The sequence below is a fragment of the Oncorhynchus keta genome, chromosome 28, assembly GCF_023373465.1.
Source record: "Oncorhynchus keta strain PuntledgeMale-10-30-2019 chromosome 28, Oket_V2, whole genome shotgun sequence".
Classification (NCBI taxonomy): Eukaryota; Metazoa; Chordata; class Actinopteri; order Salmoniformes; family Salmonidae; genus Oncorhynchus; species Oncorhynchus keta.
Window position 1 is genome coordinate 46,480,926 of NC_068448.1, and position 22,162 is coordinate 46,503,087.

The 22,162-nt window shown below is 43.4% G+C and overlaps 1 protein-coding gene across 4 annotated transcripts in view; it reads left to right on the forward strand.

Moving 5' to 3' along the window:
- The first annotated feature begins 17,197 nt into the window (after positions 1-17,197).
- Positions 17,198-22,162, forward strand: part of LOC118361498 (phosphatidate phosphatase LPIN2-like) — a 42,767-nt gene continuing 37,802 nt past the window's right edge. For all 4 annotated transcript variants that reach the window (XM_035741480.2, XM_035741482.2, XM_035741481.2 and 1 more), the window contains exon 1: positions 17,198-17,507. The gene's annotated coding sequence lies outside the window, so the exon portion shown is untranslated. The remainder of the gene's footprint in view (positions 17,508-22,162) is intronic.

A 22,162-nucleotide genomic window follows, 5' to 3' on the forward strand; every position in this document is an offset into this window, starting at 1 on the left:
GCCGAAGCCCGCATTCGATTCAAACCTTTGCAGTTTAGAGTTAGCTAAGGGCCGCGTGTTTAAACGTTTCACCAAAGCTCTGTGATCAGACTGATGCCAGTAGTACACTTTCATCAGCCGTCTCCCAGGACTAAACCCCCTCCCCTCCCAGCCAAAGCCAGGGATTATTTTGAGACATCATTCTCTGATTGGCTTCCTGTCAAGGTAAGGATTCGTTTACAAGAGCCCCGCAGCAAATCATTGAGTCTGGTGGAACCCCCCCCCCCTCACATTTTTAGGCTTGACCGAAAGTCCCATATTTCAGGACCGACTTCCGCCTACCGTTATCAACACCCATCACCATCTGCAAGACTCTCTTTGCGTACGGACTAGTAACGAGGTAACTCCCGTTTTGGTTTGCATCGTTAGCGAGAACAGGTGACATACAGGGAGGGATTCGAAGAGCCCTGCTAGAGGGCTACCTCGTTATCTCCCTTACGAAGGCTAATGACTCCTTAAGAGAGTCATTGTTACTCCCACCATTTACCCGCGCTTCATTGAATTTCTTCACTTTGACATTCAGAGTACTGGGGAGAAATCGCATTGCATCAACAGTTCTAAGTCAACTGATAGGCGTCGATGAGACCCAACACGAACAGGACCGGCGCGGTCCAGAGTCGCCGTCACCAACTGCCGGGTCCAAGCCCGTTGACGGACACCACCCTGACGAATCCGCACGCATCCACTTGCGAGACCACGCACAACAGACTGCGAGATGGGCCGCACAATGAACTTCCGGCGGCGAGAGGGCAATGGAGCGACTGCTCCCCAGCCGCGGCTCGAGTCCCGCTTCGCACCCCAGCCCGACCGACCTAGCCCTTTCAGAGCCAATCCTTATTCCGACATTACGGATCTGACTTGCCCACTGAGTGTACATTCTGAACCTTCTTTGAAGTCAGTAGGTCACATAACCAAGGAGCTACTGAAATGTAACATTTTATAAAAATGAATGTAAAATCGAGTGAAAATGGACAAACTAACTGGTAGTGGACATTCTGAACCTTGGTTGAGGTCAGTAGGTCACATGACCAAGGAGCTATTGAAATTCAAATGTAGAAAAAGATTTGTACTTAGTTTACACTCCCTAACTAATTCAACTAGGAATACAAAATGTCGCTCACATTTCCAAATGTTAATTAGCTTTGGAAAGTGAATGAATGTCCAAATCGTGAAAATATGACCAGTGCAATTTTTCCTACATCATGACACTTATTTGGAGTCCGTGGCTCAAGTGGTTTGAAAGCTATTGAAGTTTGAAAGCGAGAATATCCGTCGACCATCCAACTTGAAACTGTCTTTACCTCGGTGCAGAGAAGATTTAGAAATTGAGACCCAGCTCCCGGAGCTTGAGAGAGTCTATGTAGAAGCGCCAAGTTGAATGACATCATAAAACTCAAATATGAATACAATACTATTTTCTCTAACCAAGTAAATGCTATTAAAGATTAAACAAACACTGAGTTGGTGACAAACCGGGAAAAACTACTGGCACGCCAGCTGAGAGGTATACAGGCCGATCAATAGAGCTAGTCATAGAATTAAATCTAGTACATGAGCTGTTAATACGGACCAAAAAGGAATTAACACGTTTCTCAACGTTTTATCAAGGCCTCTACACCTCAAAGACCACTGGAGATATTGCAAAAATGTCTGATTTCCGCCATTCCCTTTCCCTACCTAAATTATGCGGCGCTGCTCAAAGGAAGCTAAATGCAGAGAGCTTTCGAAGAGGTTGTCTCTGCAGTATGTTCCTTCCCTAATGAAAAAGCGGCTGGCCCTGACTGCTTTGGTATGAAGTTTTACAAAGTTTATTCAGAAAAGGTTACTCCTCTGTTTAAACACTCCATAGAAACTTGCAGAATCTTTATACTCAGCTAATATCTCCCTAATATTAAAGAAAGATAAAGATTAAATAGATCCATCTTCATATCGTCCTATTGCCCTCCTCGGATACGAACTCAAGGTGTTTACCAAAATACTCGAACAGGCTAAATAAATGCATTTCGACTATAATTCATCATGACCAAACTAGTTTTATCGCAGGCAGATTTTCATTTTCCAACATTAGTCGACTGAATATCATGTATTCCAGACATGACAAAGATTCTAAAGTTGCAATACTTGCACTTGACGCTCAAAAAGTTTGGGTGAGTTTTGTCTCTTGGGTTGAAATACTCTATGCGTGCCCGACTGCTTCAGTTTTCACTAATTACAATAAATCACCTCCGTTTTCACTTCCATGTTCCTGCTGCCAGGGATGCCCCTTGAGTCCGTTGCTATTTGCCATTGCTATGGAACCCCTAGCTATCAGTATCAGAAGCCATCCTGCCATTGCTCCTCTAAACATAGGCAAGGTTGATCACAGATTCTCACTCTATGTACATCATCTTGTTGGTCTCACGCCCCGAAGAGTCACTTCCACCGCTGTTGGATCTCATTGAATAATTTGGAGAACTCTGGGTACACCATAAACGGGGATAAAAGTGAATTCATGCCTCCTAAAGGTGACTTAAACCCAGAGTTCCTTAAACAGATACCTTTTAAATCACTCGTGACTAAATGTAATATTTAGGGGTTATCATCCCTAAGGGCTCTAAATTGAACTACCTCAACAAGTTGAAGCGCAACAGAGGCACGCTATTAAAATGGTTACATTCCCCAGATTTCTTTCTCTTTCAGAATCTGACTATATTTTTCAGTAAAGCTTTTTTCAAATCCTTGGATTTTATTATCTGCCTTTTTGTGTGGGGATACAAAGTACACCGTATCTCTAAACATTATAATCAAGTTCAAACAATTAGGGGGTCTGAGCCTGCCAAATTTTCAGCATTATTATTGGGCAGCAAATGCTAGAGCACTGACTTTATTGGCAGGATGCATACCCTGGCATAGTAGAACCCTCCACCCCTTCATGGCTCGCTATTGAACAAGATATACACAATCTCTCTCCCAGCACTTCTCTTTTCATCAACTAACAGGTATTACGGCAATAACTTTATGCAAAAAAATCATGACAAATTTGGTCTCCCGGAGACCTCTGTCTGTACTCCTATTTGCCATGACCATGCTCCCCCCACTAACTGACACAACGTTTTTATTTTGGAAGAGAAAGTGCATTTCTACTATTGCAGACCTTTACATCAATAATATTTTTGCCACATACATGACTGAAAAGGGGACTATTATAGATAACATTTGATTTATTTAACCAACAAGGAAGTAGAATATATAACCGTTAATTACTAACTATAATTGGATTAGCCGTGAATTACATTATTTACATTATTTCCCTTTTTACCACTGGACATTTAATAAAAATGTCCTCTTTAGTCAAAAAGCTTTAGGGTCGACTCTGTGCTTGTGCTCCTTCTGTCTCTCTCCATTATTTCAGGTGCTGTGGTCTGAAACAAAGTAACTGAGTGTTAGAACTCATCATTGGCCTAGTAACATTTATTTGAGGGGCACAGTCAGCTCGTGCTCTCTCACACCATTTGGGCACACAGAGCTCGTCCTGTTTATCTGCGATTCCTCTTCTCTGGAGACCGATGTAACGTTACAGAATAAGAAAGTTACCTAGCATTATAGGATAGTGGTGAAGTAAAACAAACATGGCTGTACCCATGAAATAGACCCGTCGACAACTTAATAGGTTGTATAGTTACTAATGTATATTTAGGCATGTCGAGTAATTGAGAATTTGATTACTGGTATGTCTGACAGAAACAATGAAAAAGATGTGACCTACATTAGTAGCCCTATAATACTTCATGGGGCCGGTGTTTATCGTTTTGTGTTGAAGAAGAGTGAGAACATACCAATTGTTTGCGAAGATTCTCCTCTGTTGAGATCCGCTACACAGTAGCTTTAGATCAGCCACAGAGTCTAACGGTGATTGCAGAATGTCGAGGTCCTCAGCTGTGGTCGATGGCCTTGTAGCATTAAGGAGCCTCAGTTGCTCTTGCTGATTCACAATTATAATGTCTAGCTTCATCAGTATCTGTGTCTGGAAGGCTTAGCAAGACGACATTTATTAGAACGGAGACACATAACACATAGTAATTAAACGAGGGGTTTAAGCAGAAAGGATTAAAGGGGAGTTGCTATTTTGACCAAAGTACTGTTAAATCACAGATGAACATGTACAGTACTAACAAGACATCATTGCAATTATCTCCTGAGACTGCACAGCACTTGTGGATGTAGATTCCTTTTGTTGGAGACCTAATGAGGATGGATAGGAAGTTTAGCGTAAAGCAATTCATTCATGCTTAACAGTGCATTATGACATTTCAGAAAAAACAACGGTTTTGGTTGAGGGGAAAATAGAGAGGGATGTGTTGATACTGTTGGGCACTACTAAGGGAGGTTGACTGTGTAGTGTAACAGACATGTAAAATCCTTACTGGATGCTGCAGGTAGCGCTACTCCGCCAGTTGTTGTTTTGGCTGGTAGACCTGTAGGAAGTTGTAGAAGACTAGATAAAAACTCAGGTACGTGAATTCAATATGCCATTACAGTCAACACCAAAGATAAATGACCAGTGACACGTATTTTAAATCTGCACTTCTCCACCTCAGATTTGAAATGAATTGTGTCAATTTAATTTGATGATATCCTATATACACTATACAGCCAAAACTATGCGGACACCTGACCATCACACCTATATGAGCTTGTTGGACATCCCATTTTAAAACCATGGGCATTAATAAGGAATTGGCTCCCCTTTGCGGCTATAACATCCGCCACTCTTCTGGGATGGCTTTCCACAAGATTTTGGAGTGTGTCTGTGGGGCACAGTCATGCTGGAACAGGAAAGGGCCTTTCCCAAACTGTTTCCACAAAGTTGGAAGCACCCAATTGTCTAAAGTGTCTTGGTGTCCTGTAGCATTAAGATGGCCCTTCACTGGATGCAAAGGCTTAGCTGGATTTTATGCACCTGTTAGCGATGGTGTGGCTGAAACATCTGAACTCAATAATTAGTAGGGATGTTCACATACCTTTGGCCATATGGTGTAGGTCACTGTCCAAAATGTTGGTTCCTCTCAATACTCACTGCATGACACAGTTTGTGGTTCACTGGACACTTTGGAGGCTTTTCCTTTTTGCGGGATATCTTTGGGTAATTACAAATCATAAGATGTATGATTTATTGCATTGGAACAAAATTCTGTTCGTTGTGAAATAATAAATAATTATTCCATGTTAGACACCTTCATTTGTGTCCTGACATCTGGGTGGTGGAGGTAAACGTAAAGTTTTCTCTGGAAAGCAGGGTTCCTTAAATAACTCATCTATATCAGTTGCTAGATACAAAAACAAAACAGTGTCTGAGTCGGGGGTTTGTTTTGAGCACTCAACTCTACTTTTTTGGGTCTCATCCGTAGACTCTCTCCGTACTGTTTCACGTGATTCTTGCGTAGGTGGTAAAAGAGGTTAGTAGTGTTTGAGCCTGTTGTCAGGACCGGCCAGCGGCATATTTTGCAGAGGGCGGTTTTCTGGTCCGTGTCAGACTTTTCATACCCAAACCACGTCCATGCAACCCCCTCCTTTAGGTACGAGCTCTGTGTCTCCGTGCTCTGTGTCACATTCACTCTCCTCCATGTTTGTTAGTGTTGCACATTTCCTTCCACACGGCACGCAAAGTGTCGTCCAATTGACGAAAAATATTGCCATAAAGAGTGTGATTTGCGACACATCGAAATAAACGATACAGTGAAACGATATGCGTTTTTCTATCGTCGGACGATATATATCGCCATATCGCCCAGCCCTAGCGTCACCTCTCGTCAGCTTCTTGTTGTAGCCTGTTGATGGCCAGTAGCACAGGAATCCCTGAAAGGAAAATGTACTTGATTGTCATCCACGGGCATTAACAGCACAGCACAGACCAAATATAGCTTAATGTCATGGTTCTATTTCACAGCTTCTAAAGAAGTTAGCACCTTCTTGGTGGTCACGATCCATGACTTGACCACTGCTGCCACCGTGACTGGAGTTTCACTGTGGAACTCCACCACTGCATACACTGGCGTCTGCAAAATGAAACAAGCCTCTATTCATTGAGCAGTTGAGTGACACATCAGAGAACTCTGTTGATTAGGCTACTCTGAAGACATCATTATACTGTTATTTCAGTATGGCACTTACAACCTCATAAATCTTGTGAAGGATTCTCAGAAATATGGCAGAGTCATCACTCTCCTTCACCATTTCAGCTGGTTTGTTTAGGCTTGCCAGTGGAAGGACTCTTATTGAGGTAGTCCCTGTCCTACCATGGTACACTCCAATCAATCTTGAGACACAGGGCTCAGAAAATAATGACTCAAGGTCATGGTACAACCTGCAGAGGATCCCACTGCCCAGTGACACTTCCTCGCACAACTCGCAGAACTTGTTCCCTGTCTGGAGCACATTGTCAGGCCTCCTGCATTTCACACTTTGTTGTTCCTTGGCAAACATAGGTATTTTAACCACAGCGACAGACTCAGAGAGACGTCTGACAATCTGGGCCAAGGGACGGTGTCCAGAGCAGACCACCTTCTTTCATTTCTGATTGTAGTTTTCAAACTGAAAGCCAGAACACTTGTCCAGTCCACAAAATTACAAAATTGCTTTGCATCATCTGCAATCTGGAGCATGCTATGCACATTGTAAACAACAAACTCTGGGATGTTTAGCTCACTGGCCTTCTTGACAAAATAGGCTAGCAGTTCTTTTGCAAAGTAAAAGTGCTGCTCAATGAGGTTTGGACAGACAAGTATACACATAGCCACTGAGAAGGTAAAAAAAATGGTTATATAGGTCTGGTCTTACGATGCCCGAAGTACAAGTTTGTCAGTGTACAGCATGAATTGACGGAATTCAGTGACTTTCCATCTTTCGATTTCATCTAGACTCCTAGGCTTACGAGCAAAGATGTTGAGCACTGCCGGTTTCATCCCCAACATGCGGGCACTGATATTCACAATATGACCCCTAGACATTCTTGTTTCCCTCTTTCCGTGCATCCAAGTCAGAATCAACTTTTTTTTTTATCCCTATTTTACTAGGCAAGTCAGTTAAGAACAAATTCTTATTTTCAATGACTGCCTAGGAACAGTGGGTTAGGTTAACTGCCTGTTCAGGGGAAGAACAACAGATTTGGACCTTGTCAACTCAGGGATTTGAGCTTGCAACCTTTCGGTTACTAGTCCAACGCTCTAACCACTAGGCTACCCTGCCGCCCCAACTTCAATGTGACACCCAGACAAGCCTGGTGCATATAGTCTACTGGGAAGGCCCTTCACCATGCCAATGTCCAACTCTATGAATAGAGACACCTGTTGGTGATGTTCTTGTTGAGTGTGCTCTCTAAATGACTGGTCAGTGTGTGCCTCTAGGTCTTCTACATCCTGATATGTAACTCACCCAAACCAGACTCCCTTCTGGCTGCATCTCTCACATCTGAAGTATCCTGAGAATAGAATGGATTTTTACCATGGCTCTGGCTGGTGTGTCACACACTACACATGTCAGAAAGATTTTTACTTGCCTGCCCCTATACACCATTCCCTCATCTTGAAGCTTCTTCATCTCTTGTATGGTATCATTAAGAAAGTCTAGGTCATTCGGTTTAGAATTTCCACATGACAAAGCACGGACCAGGTTATGTTTTTTGAGCTCTTGAATAGGGTTAGTCCATCAACATTCAAATACTCAGTCTCATCTGTGAAGCAACTGGGACACTTGTCTAAGTTCTTCTTAAACATGTTCTCTACTCCCAAAAACACAATCAATGCCAGACTTCATTTCGACCCGCACATGTGTATCAGTTTTTAACAATGTACGTGCACTACATGGCAGATCATCAACTCCATGTTTTTTTCAGTATCTTGAGAAAACCATCTGCTTACGGTGTGCTTTACATTATTCACAACAAACCAAGAGGCTAAGTCTTCTCTTAGAGTGGATTCCATCACTGTGTCATTGTCTGAGTCCCCATAAATGTCCCCTTCACTGATTTCCCCATCATCATCGGCTCAAGGAATGTCCCCTTCACTGATTTCCCCATCATCATCATCGGCTCAAGGAATGTCCCCTTCACTGATTTCCCCATCCTCATCATCGGCTCAAGGAATGTCCTCTTCACTGATTTCCCCATCATCATCGGCTCAAGGAATGTCCCCTTCACTGATCTCCCCATCATCATCATCATTGTTGACTCCATGCTTGTCACTTTCTCTGATGTTGTTTGATGTGTCTAAGTCATAAGGACTTGGTGTGCATTCCATAGCAATCTCTGACTCCGCAGGATCAATGTGCCTTTCTTGGCCTGGCCTATTTAAGCTACAGTCCTTTTAGTAGCTTTCTGCTTAAGGCAATCCATTTCCTGTTGTAGCAGGGTTTTCTCGCTCTATCCATTATATCCTGAAATAAATGTATTGGTTGTGTCATTGGGATATATACACAGTGGCTAGTGGGGTGCTTATTTGAGTAATTGGGTGGGTTAATTCATTTAGACAATTCAGATAATCGCCTTACGTTAGCTGGCTGGAGAAGGAAGACTCTTATGAAGAGTAAGTTACCAAGGGCTACAGCTGGTTTGTTGATTGGCTGGTTGGCAGGCTGTAACTGTAGGCAGAAAACAGAGATTGCCATGTTTCAATTCAAGGTGACTTGATCGAAGTTACATAGAAACATCTGTGTCAGCGAACGCACCAGGGGCTTGGCTTGAGAAATCCGAAGCAGCAGTACTTGGCAAAAGGAGAATGATGACCCAAAGAACACAAGGCAAAGGGGTAACGACCGAGGTAAAGACAGATTCAGGTTGGATATTCGGCTGTAGTTTTCCTTATGTCTACCAACAGCAGTTAGGGACCGTCAACATAGTGACAAATCAAATTTTTACATCTCGCATTATTTATTTACATTTTTGAATTTCAATAGCTCTTTGGTCATGTGACCTACTGACTTCAAACAAGGTTCAGAATGTACACTCAGTGGTACTACACATTGCACACCTGTTAGTTTGTCAATTTTCTGGGGTGCATTCAACCCCTCCGCTGTGGAGAGGTGTAGAATAAGTGGGGGGCCTCGGCCGTCGGGAAAGCCTCTTTTGGCAGGTGAGTGGAGCCGTTCGTGACAGGGTTGGGGTGTGGCCGGATGAGTTGCTCCTGATGTGCACCACATGTTTGTGGGGAACCTGGTGCTACATCATTTGTAGACAACCTGATTCTGGGTCAGGGTTTCGTACGTAGCGATCTATTGAAAGTCAGCCCTCGATCCTAGCTTTTGTCGGGGATGGAAGGTGTCTTCCACCACCTCCTTCTTTACTTACGGGTTACACGGTGCACGGAGAAGGTCCAGAGGCCAGACACAGTGTGAGAGAGCCCAGGCAGGTGGGCAGAAGGCATTGACATTGGGCTCTGGATAGATAGGGGACTAGGTGGTGGTCGCCCATCCGCCCGGTCCCGTCCTCTAGTGGGACTGTGAGTCAGGTTGGGACTTGCTGTGGAAGTTAAAAGGTCACCAGGTGCACGAGGAGGAATCCACCAAGGCGGGAGGCACTCAGATTCCGAGCAGGGGCGGCCGGACTCCGGGGCTGGGGGCAGCACTCAGGCTGTGGAGGTTGGGTTGGGGACTTAGTCTCTGAGCGCATAAAAGTGGATGGGTCACCAGGTGCACAGAGCTTGTTTCAGGTTACCAGGTGCATAAGGAGGTCTCCATCAAGGCAGGGGGCACCCCCGAGTCCAAGCAGGAGCGGCCGGACTCGGGAGCTGGGGGCAACACTCAGGCCATGGAGGTTGGAGTGGGGACTTAGTAATGGGGACTTAAAATCTTGCGGGTCACCAGGAACACAGAACCTGTTGCTGGTTACCAGATGCACAGATCCAGTTTCGAATTAGATATCTACAGTTCCACTGTCAGGAACCACGTGTACCTGTTAACCCATAACAGGCTCTGTGCACATAGTTCCTGACAGCGGGACTGTAGACATCTTAGAGTATAGCTTACACCCTCGAACTACAGACCTCCACAACTACACTCCCTATCCAGTCAACACCTCTCTCCCTTGGCCTTTGAGTATAGCTTACTCCCTGTAATTACCAAGGCCAAGGGAGAGGGGTGTTGAACGGGTTGGGAGAGTAGGTGTGGAGGCCTGGAGGTCTGTAGTTCCAGGGAGTAAGTTCTACACTCTCAGGCCCAGGGAGAGGGCGGGCAGGGAGTGTAGTCCTTGAGGCCTGGAGTCAGAGGTCACCAGGTCAATGGGGGCCTGCCCGCAGGTCAGGAAGGCCCAAGTGAATAGGTGTGTGAGTGACCAAAGAGCTATTGAAAATTAATGTAAAATTGTGTGAGATGAAAATTGACAAACTAAAGGGTGTGCAACATAGAAGGGTAGTCAGTGGACATTCTGAACCTTGTTTGAAGTCAGTAGGTCACATGACCAAGGAGCTAAGGTCCAAATTGTGAAAATTAGACCTGTGCAATTTTTACAACATCATGACACTTATTTGGAGTCTGTGGCTCCAGTGGTTTGAAATCTTTTGAGGTTTGAACGCATGAATATGTGTCAAACAGTACCAAATCCCTACCTATTGGCTATGTTGGAATAAGTGTCAAATACGTTTATTTGAAACCTACTGACAACGTTTATAAACGTTGGCCAAGAGTTCCTTTTCGTATGTGTCAAACAGTACCAAATCCCAACCTATTGGATACATTGGAATAGGTTTGAAATACTTTTTGTCTTTTAAAAAGCTCTATTTTGGAATGTTGAGAGGATGTTTTTACAACGTTTGTTTATGCAACAACAATATACAACCTTTTCCAACTTAAGTTCAACGTTGATTTAGGTTCCAGGAACGTTTTGTGCGACTTGGGTAAACATGGACTCATTGGAAATGTGTAGTTCCAAGCCAGTGGTGGGTGCTGAGGGGAGAACGGCTCATAATAATGGTGAAAAGACTCAAATAGAAAGGCCTCAAACAAATGGAAACCATGTTGCCTCTCCTTAATGTCAATATGCCTTGTCCATTGCTGTTCTGGTTAGTGTTTATTGGATTATTTCACAGTAGAGCCTCTAGTCCTGCTCACTATACCTTATCCAACCTATTAGTTCCACCACCCACACATGCGATGACATCACCTGGTTTCAATTATGTTTCTAAAGACAATATCTCTCTCATCATCACTCAATGCCTAGGTTTACCTCCACTGTATTCACATCCTACCATACCTTTGTCTCTACATTATACCTTGAAGCTATTTTATCTCCCCCAGAAACCTCCTTTTACTCTCTGTTCCGGACGTTCTAGACGACCAATTCTCATAGCTTTTAGCCGTACCCTTATCCTACTCCTCCTCTGTTCCTCTGGTGATGGAGAGGTGAATCCAGGCCCTGCAGTGCCTAGCTCCACTCCTATTCCCCAGGCACTCTTTTGATGACCGTAATAACCTTGGTTTCATGCATGTTAACATTAGAAACTTCCTCCCTAAGTTTGTTTTATTCACTGCTTTAGCACACTCTGCCAACCCGGATGTCCTAGCCGTGTCTGAATCCTGGTTTAGGAAGACCACCAAAAACTTTGAAATCTCCATCCCTGACTACAACATTTTCAGACAAGATAGAAAGGCCAAAGGGGGTGGTGTTGCAATCTACTGCAGAGAACGCCTACAGAGTTCTGTCCTACTATCCAGGTCTGTACCCAAACAATTTGAACTTCTACTTTTAAAAATCCAACTTTCTAAAAACAAGTCTCACTGTTGCCACCTGCTATAGACCACCCTCTGCTCCCAGCTGTGCTCTGGACACTATATGTGAACTGATTCCCCCCCATCTATCTTCCGAGCTCATGCTGCTAGGTGACCTAAACTGGAACATGCTTAACACCCCAGCTATCCTACAATCTAAGCTTGATGCCCTCAATCTCACACAAATTATCAATGAACCTACCAGGTACCACCCCAAAGCCGTAAACACGGGCACCCTCATAGATATCATCCTAACCAACTTGCCCTCTAAATACACCTCTGCTCTTTTCAACCAAGATCTCAGCGATCACTGCCTCATTGCCTGCATCCGTAATGGGTCAGCGGTCAAGCCACCTCTACTCATCACTGTCAAACAGTCCCTGAAACACTTCAGCGAACAGGCCTTTCTAATCGACCTGGCCCGGGTATCCTGGAAGGATATTGACCTTCCTCACCGTCTTAAACTTCTTGATGCACCCATCCCGTTAGTGGGATCATTTCCGTCAACATCCGCTGAATTGCAGAGCGCCAAATTCAAATTAAATTACTAAAAATATTTAATTTTCATGAAATCACAAGTGCAATATAGCAAAACACAGTTTAGCTTGTTGTTAATCCACCTGGGGTGTCAGATTTCAAAAAAGCTTTTCGGCGAAAGCATACCAAACGTTTATGTAATGACATCTCTCTCAGCAGAGAAAATATTACAAACAGCTAGCAGCCAAGTAGATTGGTCACGAAAGTCAGAAAAGCAATAAAATGAATCGCTTACCTTTGATCTTCAGATGTTTGCACTCACGACTCCTAGTTACACAATAAATGTTCCTTTTGTTCCATAAAGATTATTTTTATATCCAAAATACCTCCATTTGGTTGGCGCGTTATGTTCAGAAATCCACAGGCTCGAGCGGTCACGACCGGGCAGACACAAATTCCAAATAGTATCTAGAAAGTTTGTGTCAAACGTTGTACCGTAAAAAACATGTCAAACGTTTTTTATAATCAATCCTCAGGTTGTTTTTACAATATATAATCGATAATATTTCAACCAGACTGTACCTTCAATAGGAGAGAGAGAGAGAAAATGTCTGCTCCAAGCTGTTGCGCATGCAAAACGCTGCTGGCACCCAGCCATACAATGACGCGATGTGATCTTTCTCGCTCATTTTTCAAAATAAAAGCCTGAAACTATGTCTAAAGACTGTTCACAACATGTGGAATCCATAGGAAAAGGGATCTGGTTGATATCCCTTTAAATGGAGCGAAGGCAGTCAATGGAACAGAGAGCTTTCAGAAAAAACAGCACGTCTGGGTTGGATTTTCCTCAGGTTTCCACCTGCAATATTAAATCTGTTATCCTTTTGTGACTAGGGAGCAGTATTTTCATTTTTGGAAAAATAACGTTCCTGTAGTAAATGGTATATTTTGTCAGGACAAGATGCTAGAATATGCATATAATTGACAGCTTAGGATAGAAAACACTCTAAAGTTTCCAAAACTGTAAAAATATCTGTGAGTATAACAGAACTGATATTGCAGGCGAAAGCTACATTGATGGCTCTCAGAGTGATTCTCGTGTAAAATACAGAGGTAGCCATTATTCTAATGGGTCCTACTGAAAAACCAATTGTCCCGGTGGATATATTATCGAATAGATATTTGAAAAACACCTTGAGGATTGATTATAAACAACGTTTGCCATGTTTCTGTTGATATTATGGAGCTAATTTGGAATATTTTTGGGAGTTTTTGTGACTGCAATTTCCGGGCGATTTCTCAGCCAAACATGAAGAACAAACGGAGCTATTTCGCCTACAAAAAGTATATTTTTGGAAAAAAAGGAACATTGGCATCTAACTGGGAGTCTCGTGAGTGAAAACATCCGAAGCTCATCAAAGGTAAACAATTTAATTGCTTTTCTGATTTCCGTGACCAAGTTACCTGCTGCTAGCTGGACAAAATGCTATGCTAGGCTATCGATAAACTTACACAAATGCTTGTCTAGCTTTGGCTGTAAAGCATATTTTGAAAATCTGAGATGACAGGGTGATTAACAAAAGGCCAAGCTGTGTCTCAATATTTCACTTGTGATTTTCATGAATAGGAATATTTTCTAGGAATATTTATGTCCGTTGAGTTATGCTAATTCGTGTCAGTCGATGATTACGCTCCCTCATGCGGGATGGGGAGTCACTAGAGGATTTATACTCGCAGACAATATTTTGACAGTTTTGGCAACTTTAGAGTTTTCTATCCTAATCTGACAATTATATGCATATTCTAGATTTTGAGAAATAGGCAGTTTCATTTGGGTACGTTTGTCATCCAAACATCAAAATACTGCCCTCTACACTCAACAGGTTAAATAAGCATGCCCCATTCAAGAAATTTAGAACCAGGAACAGATATAGCCATTGGTTCTCTCCAGACCTGACTGCCCTTAACCAACACAAAAACATCCTATGGCGTTCTGCATTAGCATCGAACAGCCCCTGTGATATGCAACTTTTCACGGAAGTCAGAAACCAATATACACAGGCAGTTAGAAAAGCCAAGGCTAGCTTTTTCAAGCAGAAATTTGCTTCCTGGAACACGAACTCAAAAAAGTTCTGGGACACTAAAGTCCATGGAGAATAAGAACACCTCCTCCCAGCTGCCCACTGCACCGAGTAAAGGAAACTCTGTCACCACCGATAAATCCACTATAATTGAGAATTTCAATAAGCATTTTTTCTACGGCTGGCCATGCTTTCCACCTGGCTACCCCTACCCCGGTCAACTGCACTGTACCCCCCACAGCAACTTGCCCAAGCCTTCCCCATTTCTCCTTCTCCCAAATCCAGTCAGCTGATATTCTGAAAGAGCTGCAAAATCTGGACCCCTACAAATCATCCAGGCTAGACAATCTGGACCCTTTCTTTCTAAAATTATCTGCAGAAATTGTTGCAACCCCTATAACTAGCCTGTTCAACCTCTCTTTCGTGTCGTCTAAGATTCCGAAAGATTGGAAAGCAGCTGCGGTCATCCCCCTCTTCAAAGGGGGGGACACTCTTGACCCAAACTGCTACAGACCTATACAGTATCTATCTTTCCCTGCCTTTCTAAGGTCTTCGAAAGCAAATTCAATAAACAGATTACCGACCATTTCGAATGCCACCGCGCCTTTTCCGCTATGCAATCTGGTTTCAGAGCTGGTCATGGGTGCACTTCAGTCACGCTAAAGGTCCTAAACGATATCTTAACCGCCATCGATGAGAAACAATACTGTGCAGCCGTAGTCATTGACCTGGCCAAGGCTTTCGACTCTGTCAATCACCACATCCTCATCGGCAGACTCGATAGCATTGGTTTCTCAAATGATTGTCTCCCCTGGTTCACCAACTACGTCTCTGATAGAGTTCAGTGTGTCAAATCGGCCTGTTGTCCGGGCCTCTGGCAGTCTCTATGGGGGTGCCACAGGGTTCAATTCTTGGGCCGATTCTCTTCTCTGTATACATCAATGATGTCGCTCTTGCTGCTGGTGAGTCTCTGATCCACCTCTACGCAGACGACACCATTCTGTATACTTCTGGCCCTTTTTTGGACACTGTGTTAACAACCCTCCAGACGAGCTTCAATGCCATACAACTCTCCTTCCGTGGCCTCCAACTGCTCTTAAATACAAGTAAAACTAAATGCATGCTCTTCAACCGATCGCTGCCTGCACCTGCCCGCCTGTCCAGCATCACTACTCTGGACGGTTCTGACTTATAATATGTGGACAACTACAAATACCTAGGTGTCTGGCTAGACTGTAAACTCTCCTTCCAGACTCACATCAAACATCTCCAATCCAAAGTAAAATCTAGAATTGGCTTCCTATTTCGCAACAAAGCATCCTTCACTCATGCTGCCAAACATACCCTCGTAAAACTGACCATCCTACCGATCCTCGACTTCGGCGATGTCATTTACAAAATAGCCTCCAATACCCTACTCAATAAATTGGTGCAGTCTATCACAGTGTCATATGTTTTGTCACCAAAGCCCGATATACTACCCACCACTGCGACCTGTATGCTCTCGTTGGCTGGCCCTTCATATTCGTCGCCAAACCCACTGGCTCCAGGTCATCTACATGACTCTGCTAGTTAAAGTCCCCTCTTATCTCAGCTCGCTAGTCACCATAGCAGCACCCACCTGTTGCATGCGCTCCAGCAGGAATATCTCTCTGGTCACCCCCAAAACCAATTCTTCCTTTGGCCACCTCTCCTTCCAGTTCTCTGCTGCCAATGACTAACGAACTACAAAAATCTCTGAAACTGGAAACACTTATCTCCCTCACTAGCTTTAAGCACCAACTGTCAGAGTTGCTCACAGATTACTGCACCTGTGCATAGCCCATCTAAAATTTAGCCCAAACAACTACCGCTTCCCCTACTGTATTTATTTATTTAGCTCCTTTGCACCCCATTCTTTTTATTTCTACTTTGCACATTCTTCCACTGCAAATCTACCATTCCAGTGTTTTACTTGCTATATTGTATTTACTTCGCCACCATGGCCTTTTTTTTGCCTTTATCTCCCTCATTTTCTCACATCGTATACAGACTTATTTTTCTACTGTATAATTGACTATGTTTGTTTTACTATGTGTAACTATGTGTTGTTGTATGTGTCGAACTGCTTTGCTTTATCTTGGCCAGGTCGCAATTGTAAATGAGAACTTGTTCTCAACTTGCCTACCTGGTTAAATAAGGTGAAATAAAAATAAATATGTTTTTGATGTATTTGATACCATTCAACCCATTCCTCTCCAGCCATTACCACGAGCCCGTTCTCCCTAATTAAGGTGCAACCAGCCTCCTGTGGTTCGGACTGTGTTCTTTTAAAAGGTGATTATATTAAAACCACATAGTTATAACATTTATTTAACAATCCCTTGAAAACGGCATGTTGTTAGTTGTCAATGGTTTTAATGGAGCTGGGGTCTAAAGAGTTATTTTCTCATTTGTGTTTGGAAATAGCTAGCCTACTTTAGCCAGTTAGCTTGGCTGCTTGATTGCCGTTATGAAGTCAGAACAAATGGATCAACACAACTCCTCGGCCATAGCGTCCAGTGTGAGCTCCGAGGGCGAAATACACGGAATTTTCGAACTGACAATCTGACAATGCACCTAATTTACACACGCCCAGAGCGCATTCTGACACCAGAGTGAATCAGTGTGTAACATGATATTGGTCAAAAACTGATTTGGAAGAGGAAGCGAGACATCCCACTCCCTCGTTTTTGTGATTCATATACAGTCAATGAATTAACACATTCGGCACATACTGGTTGAATCAACGTTGTTTTCACGTCATGCCAATGAAATGACGTAGAACCAATTTGGAATAGACGTTGAATTGACGTATGTGCCCAGTGTCAAACAGACCAGACCCAGCCCAGAATACTTTCGGTATTTGCGGGACCAGACCCAGCTGTAATACATTGTTGCCTATGGGAGAGACACACCGTTAAGCAGACCGGAACTTACAGTTTTTTAATGTTAAACGGACCGAGTGGGATATCTTTATTTATCCATCATCTTTGACTATAACGTTGTATCACGTGGAAGAGCGGTTTACCTGGTCACATGGTCAGATCATAGTGCCGCGAGACGATTCAATGTCGAGCTGAAGTGAGCTGCGATTGTTGAGGAGATACGACCGTGACAAATTAGGGATACCGGCTCGCAAATGACTGTCTGCAAACGGTACGTATACAAGTACTACTCTCACCGGTGAAGTTGATAAGCTCCAGTTTTCTGAGAAACAGTAGGTTTTTCATAGAGCCTTTGGTGTGAAGCTCACGTTTGACTGGGCTATGTAGGGCAACACAGTATCGGCTTTATGCTGCTGTATGAAGCTATAAGGAAATGTTTTTTTTTTTTTAGGACTTCTGACGACCAGCTTCTGCGAGCTTTCGCTCCTGTAGTTCTAAATGGTTGGCTAATTTAATATACATACATATGTTTAAGCATATGTGTAGGTTAGGGTAGGCTTGTCTCTAGTTTGTCTGTCCTGGCGCATGAAGTGTAAAGCGTGGCCATAGATAATAACGCAATTTCAGGAAATGTGAATATCACCACAGCTAAATATCACACAATTTTACTCCGAATAGGGAGGGCAAATTAAGGTGCTGCTGCACAGTCACTATGGAAACTACTTGTCAGTGTTAACTATTTCTAGAACTCCCGTTTCAATTGTGAATACGAGCATTTTTACTCTCTCAAAATGGTTAAACTAGCGATCAATATGTGATCGTTCCAATAATCTGTGGATTTGCTTCATTTACTATAACCCTAGATTAAAATATTGAATACTTTTTGCCATCATTATTTAAAGAACTGCAATATGTAAGATTTTGGGTGAACCGACCTACGGAAATTAGGTGAACAATTAAAATTCATTTATATTATGCTACTTTCCGAGATGTGGACAGGATGTGTTACTACTTACCCATCCTTTTGACCTCAGATTGGTGATGTTAGTATACAACTTTATAGCCAATGACACGATCAATTGCTTTAAACAGTTTAATATCATTGGTTTTGTACTGTTGATTTTGTCATACTGCGCTGGAGGTTGTTGGACTTTGAACTCTTGCTCTCATTTTCGAACTCTAATGGCACGGAGAAGTCAGGGCTGGCTCTCTATAAGTCACTTGCCTCACACCGATACATGGATTTGAGAGTCAATTAACATACTATGTCGGGTCGTGATTCGTTTTAAGTTAAATAACAAAGCAACTGATTTGTTTCTTCCCCTGTTTCTGCAGCCTCCTAGAATCTAGACCACTGTATTTAGCTAATTCAATACCCAGAGTATGTGCGAGCAGAGCGTCCCCAATTTGACTGGAGCTAGATTCGCCCGCTCCAATTTCTCTCCAGTAGGGGTCACTTCACGAGCTTGCATGCATTTGTAGTCTACTTGTAACCGGTGTGAAATGGCTAGCTAGTTAGCGGGGTGCACACTAATTTAAATATATATATTTTTTAAATTTTACCTTTATTTAACCAGGCAAGTCAGTTAAGAACACATTCTTATTTTCAATGACGGCCTGGGAACAGTGGGTTAACTGCCTGTTCAGGGGCAGAACGACAGATTTGTACCTTGTCAGCTCGGGGGTTTGAACTCACAACCTTCCGGTTACTAGTCCAACGCTCTAACCACTAGGCTACGCTGCCGCCCCAGCGGTAATCGGTGACATCACGGTGACATCACTCGGTCTGAGACCTTGAAGTAGTTGTTCCCTTGCTCTGCAATGGCCGTGGCTTTTGTGGAGCGATAGGTAACGATGCTTTGCGGGAGACTGTTTGTCGATGTGTGCAGAGGGTCCCTGGTTCGAGCCCAGGTAGGGGCAAGGAGAGGGACGAAAGCTATACTGTTACACTGCTATAGCCCCTTTAGCTACTGCCATGGATTTCGCAAAATATTTTCATAAAGAAACTAATAAAACACACAGGTGCAAATTCAAGGTGACTTACAAAGATGAGGACCAAGAGTAAGAGAGGGAGTGCGGTGATGTAGTGTCCACAACTAAACAATCATTGTGCGATCTGAAAAGACACGTATCCTGAAAGCATGATGGTGTACTTACTACATGCACATGCTAAAAGAAAGGAACAAGGTGGGTAGATAACTGCACTGGATATCGATGCATCCCTAATCAATATGAGTGATTAACAAAATAGTGTTGCGTTTACCTTTCCACGTTGGCGACCCACTTGAAGCAAAATGCAACAATCCAAAATGTAGCTGTCTGTCTTCTACAAGTTGTCCTCTTGATAGAAGACAAGTTGAAGCTAACAACCAATTTTTTGGCAGTTTTAGAATAAAAAATGGAACTTTCAACATTCATTGTTTTCCACCTTTATTTAACCAGGTAAGTAGTTGAGAACAAGTTCTGGCCAAGATACTTCATTTCCAATCGTATTCAGGTAAAGTTCAACCCACTATTGTGGCTTGTTGACGAGACCGATCATCCAAGCTTCACTTTTATTTGTTGAGAGCCACGCTTGTGTTCGCTGCATGACCAACATAGTGCTAACTTCCTTTAATTTGTGCTAGGCTACTAGCCCAAGTAGCGAATGCTAGTTACAATTCATTTTGTTCTCGGATTAACTGTTTTTTGGAGCCATGGAGCCTGTTAGCTCAGCCCAAGGGGTACAGAGCAAGGCCTTGGCCCAGCACCTGCACATGCAGAGCAACCATATCAGGCAAGGACACGCACCCCCTGTGTATCGTCTGCCTGGATCCTGAAGACTTAGAAGCAGTGTTCGACAACCCCAAATCATGCATCTATTGTGGGGATTTTGCTGCTAACACCCTCCGTCGAAGAGGGACTGGTACGACGTGGGGAAACTCCACTCTCGCACCGTCCAAGGCAAGCAACTCCCCCCAAACTTGCGGGGCGGAAGCCAAACATAATTGGGACAAATGCTTGACCAGCAAGGTTCAATCAATACTTTTTGCCAGCATGAATGTCAAGAATATGTAGGAGCAAATCACCGATGGTTGAGCCGTCAATGGCCAAGCACCTCAACCCCAGTACCCTGTCACTAACAGGCACTTCTCTCCCTGGTAAGACGGAACAAGGCTCTGCATCAATCTGCCAAAAGGTCTACGCGTCTGCCACACGTTCTGGATGGGCGTTGAACATTACGTCCCTACTTCTGGCTTACCTGGCTAATTAGCTAGATATGCATCATCTATTGGCAGGCCTAAACCAGACCTTTGGAATGTTATCTGTGTGGTCACAGAACTCAACCACTGAGCCTCAAGGGGTAGGGGCACCATTCAAGGCTGTGCCTTGCAGGCTGTCGGCGCCATTTGGTAGAAGTGTGAACTTGTAAAAAAAAAAAAAAAAAAAAAAAAGAGGCTGTGGCAGGGAGAGGGAAAGCCCTGGTGCCAGTGAATTACCAAGGGAAGCTCCCAGTGACGCAGCAGGCATCGACATTAGTTTGGATCCCCCAAATAGGGGCCAACAGTGCCCCCCGTGGCAGAGAGGCGCAGCCGACAGTTCACCCCGTTTTCTGGGCAAACCCATCTAGAGTGGAACAAAGACAATGGGGGAGAGGCACATCTTTGCTCCTATTCAGATAGCTGTTGAGGGAAGAACACCATCCTAACCGTAAAGCACGGGGGTGGGAGCATCATGTTGTGGGGGTATATGCTGCAGGAGGGAGTGGTTCACTTCACAAAAGAGATGAAATCACGAGGAAGAAAAATGATGTGAATATATTGAAGCAACATCTCGACATCAGTGAGGAAGTTAAAGTTTGGTTGCAAATGGGTCTTCCAAAAGGACATTGACCCCTTGTTATGTAGTTTCATGAATGGGGTGTTTCGCTTACGTCCAGATTCCAATTTTTGGACGTTTTTAAAATGTACTCTTAAACTAGGCAAGTCAGTTAAGAACACATTCTTATTTTCAATGACGGTCTAGGAATGGTGGGTGAACTGCCTTGTTCAGGGGCAGAACAACATATATTTTTACCTTGCCAGCTCTGGGATTCAATCTTGCAACCTTACAGTTAACTAGTCCAACGCTCTAACCACCTGCCTCTCATTGCACTCCACGAGGAGCCTGCCTGTTAAGCGAATGCAGTAAGCCAAGGTAAGTTGCTAGCTAGCATTATAACAATCAATCATAATCACTAATTAACTACACATGGTTGATGACATTACTAGTTTATCTAGCGTGTCCTGCGTTGCATATAATCGATGCGGTGCGTATTCGTGAAAAAAGACTGTCCTTGCTCCAATGTGTACCTAACCATAAACACCAATGCCTTTCTTAAAATCAATACACATAAGTATATATTTTTAAACCTGCATATTTGGCTAAAAGAAATCCAGGTTAGCAGGCAATATTAACCAGGTGAAATTGTGTCACTTCTCTGCACGCAGAGTCAGGGTATATGCAACAGTTTGGGCCACCTAATTTACCAGAGTTTTTACTTAATTATGACATACCATTGAAGGTTGTGCAATGTAACAGGAATATTTAGACTTATGGATGCCACCCGTTAGATAAAATACGTAACGGTTCCGTATTTCACTGAAAGAATAAACGTCTTGTTTTCGAAATGCTAGTTTCCGGATTCAACCATATTAATGACCTACGGCTCGTATTTCTGTGTGTTATTATGTTATAATTAAGTCTATGATTTGACAGAGCAGTCTGACTAAGCGATGGTAGGCACCAGCAGGCTCGTAAGCATTCATTCAAACAGCACTTTCGTGCATTTTCGCCAGCAGCTCTTTACTGTGCTTAAAGTTATTGTGCTGTTTATGACTTAAAGCCCATCAACTCCAGAGATTAGGCTGGTGTAACCAATGTGAAATGGCTAGCTAGTTAGCGGGA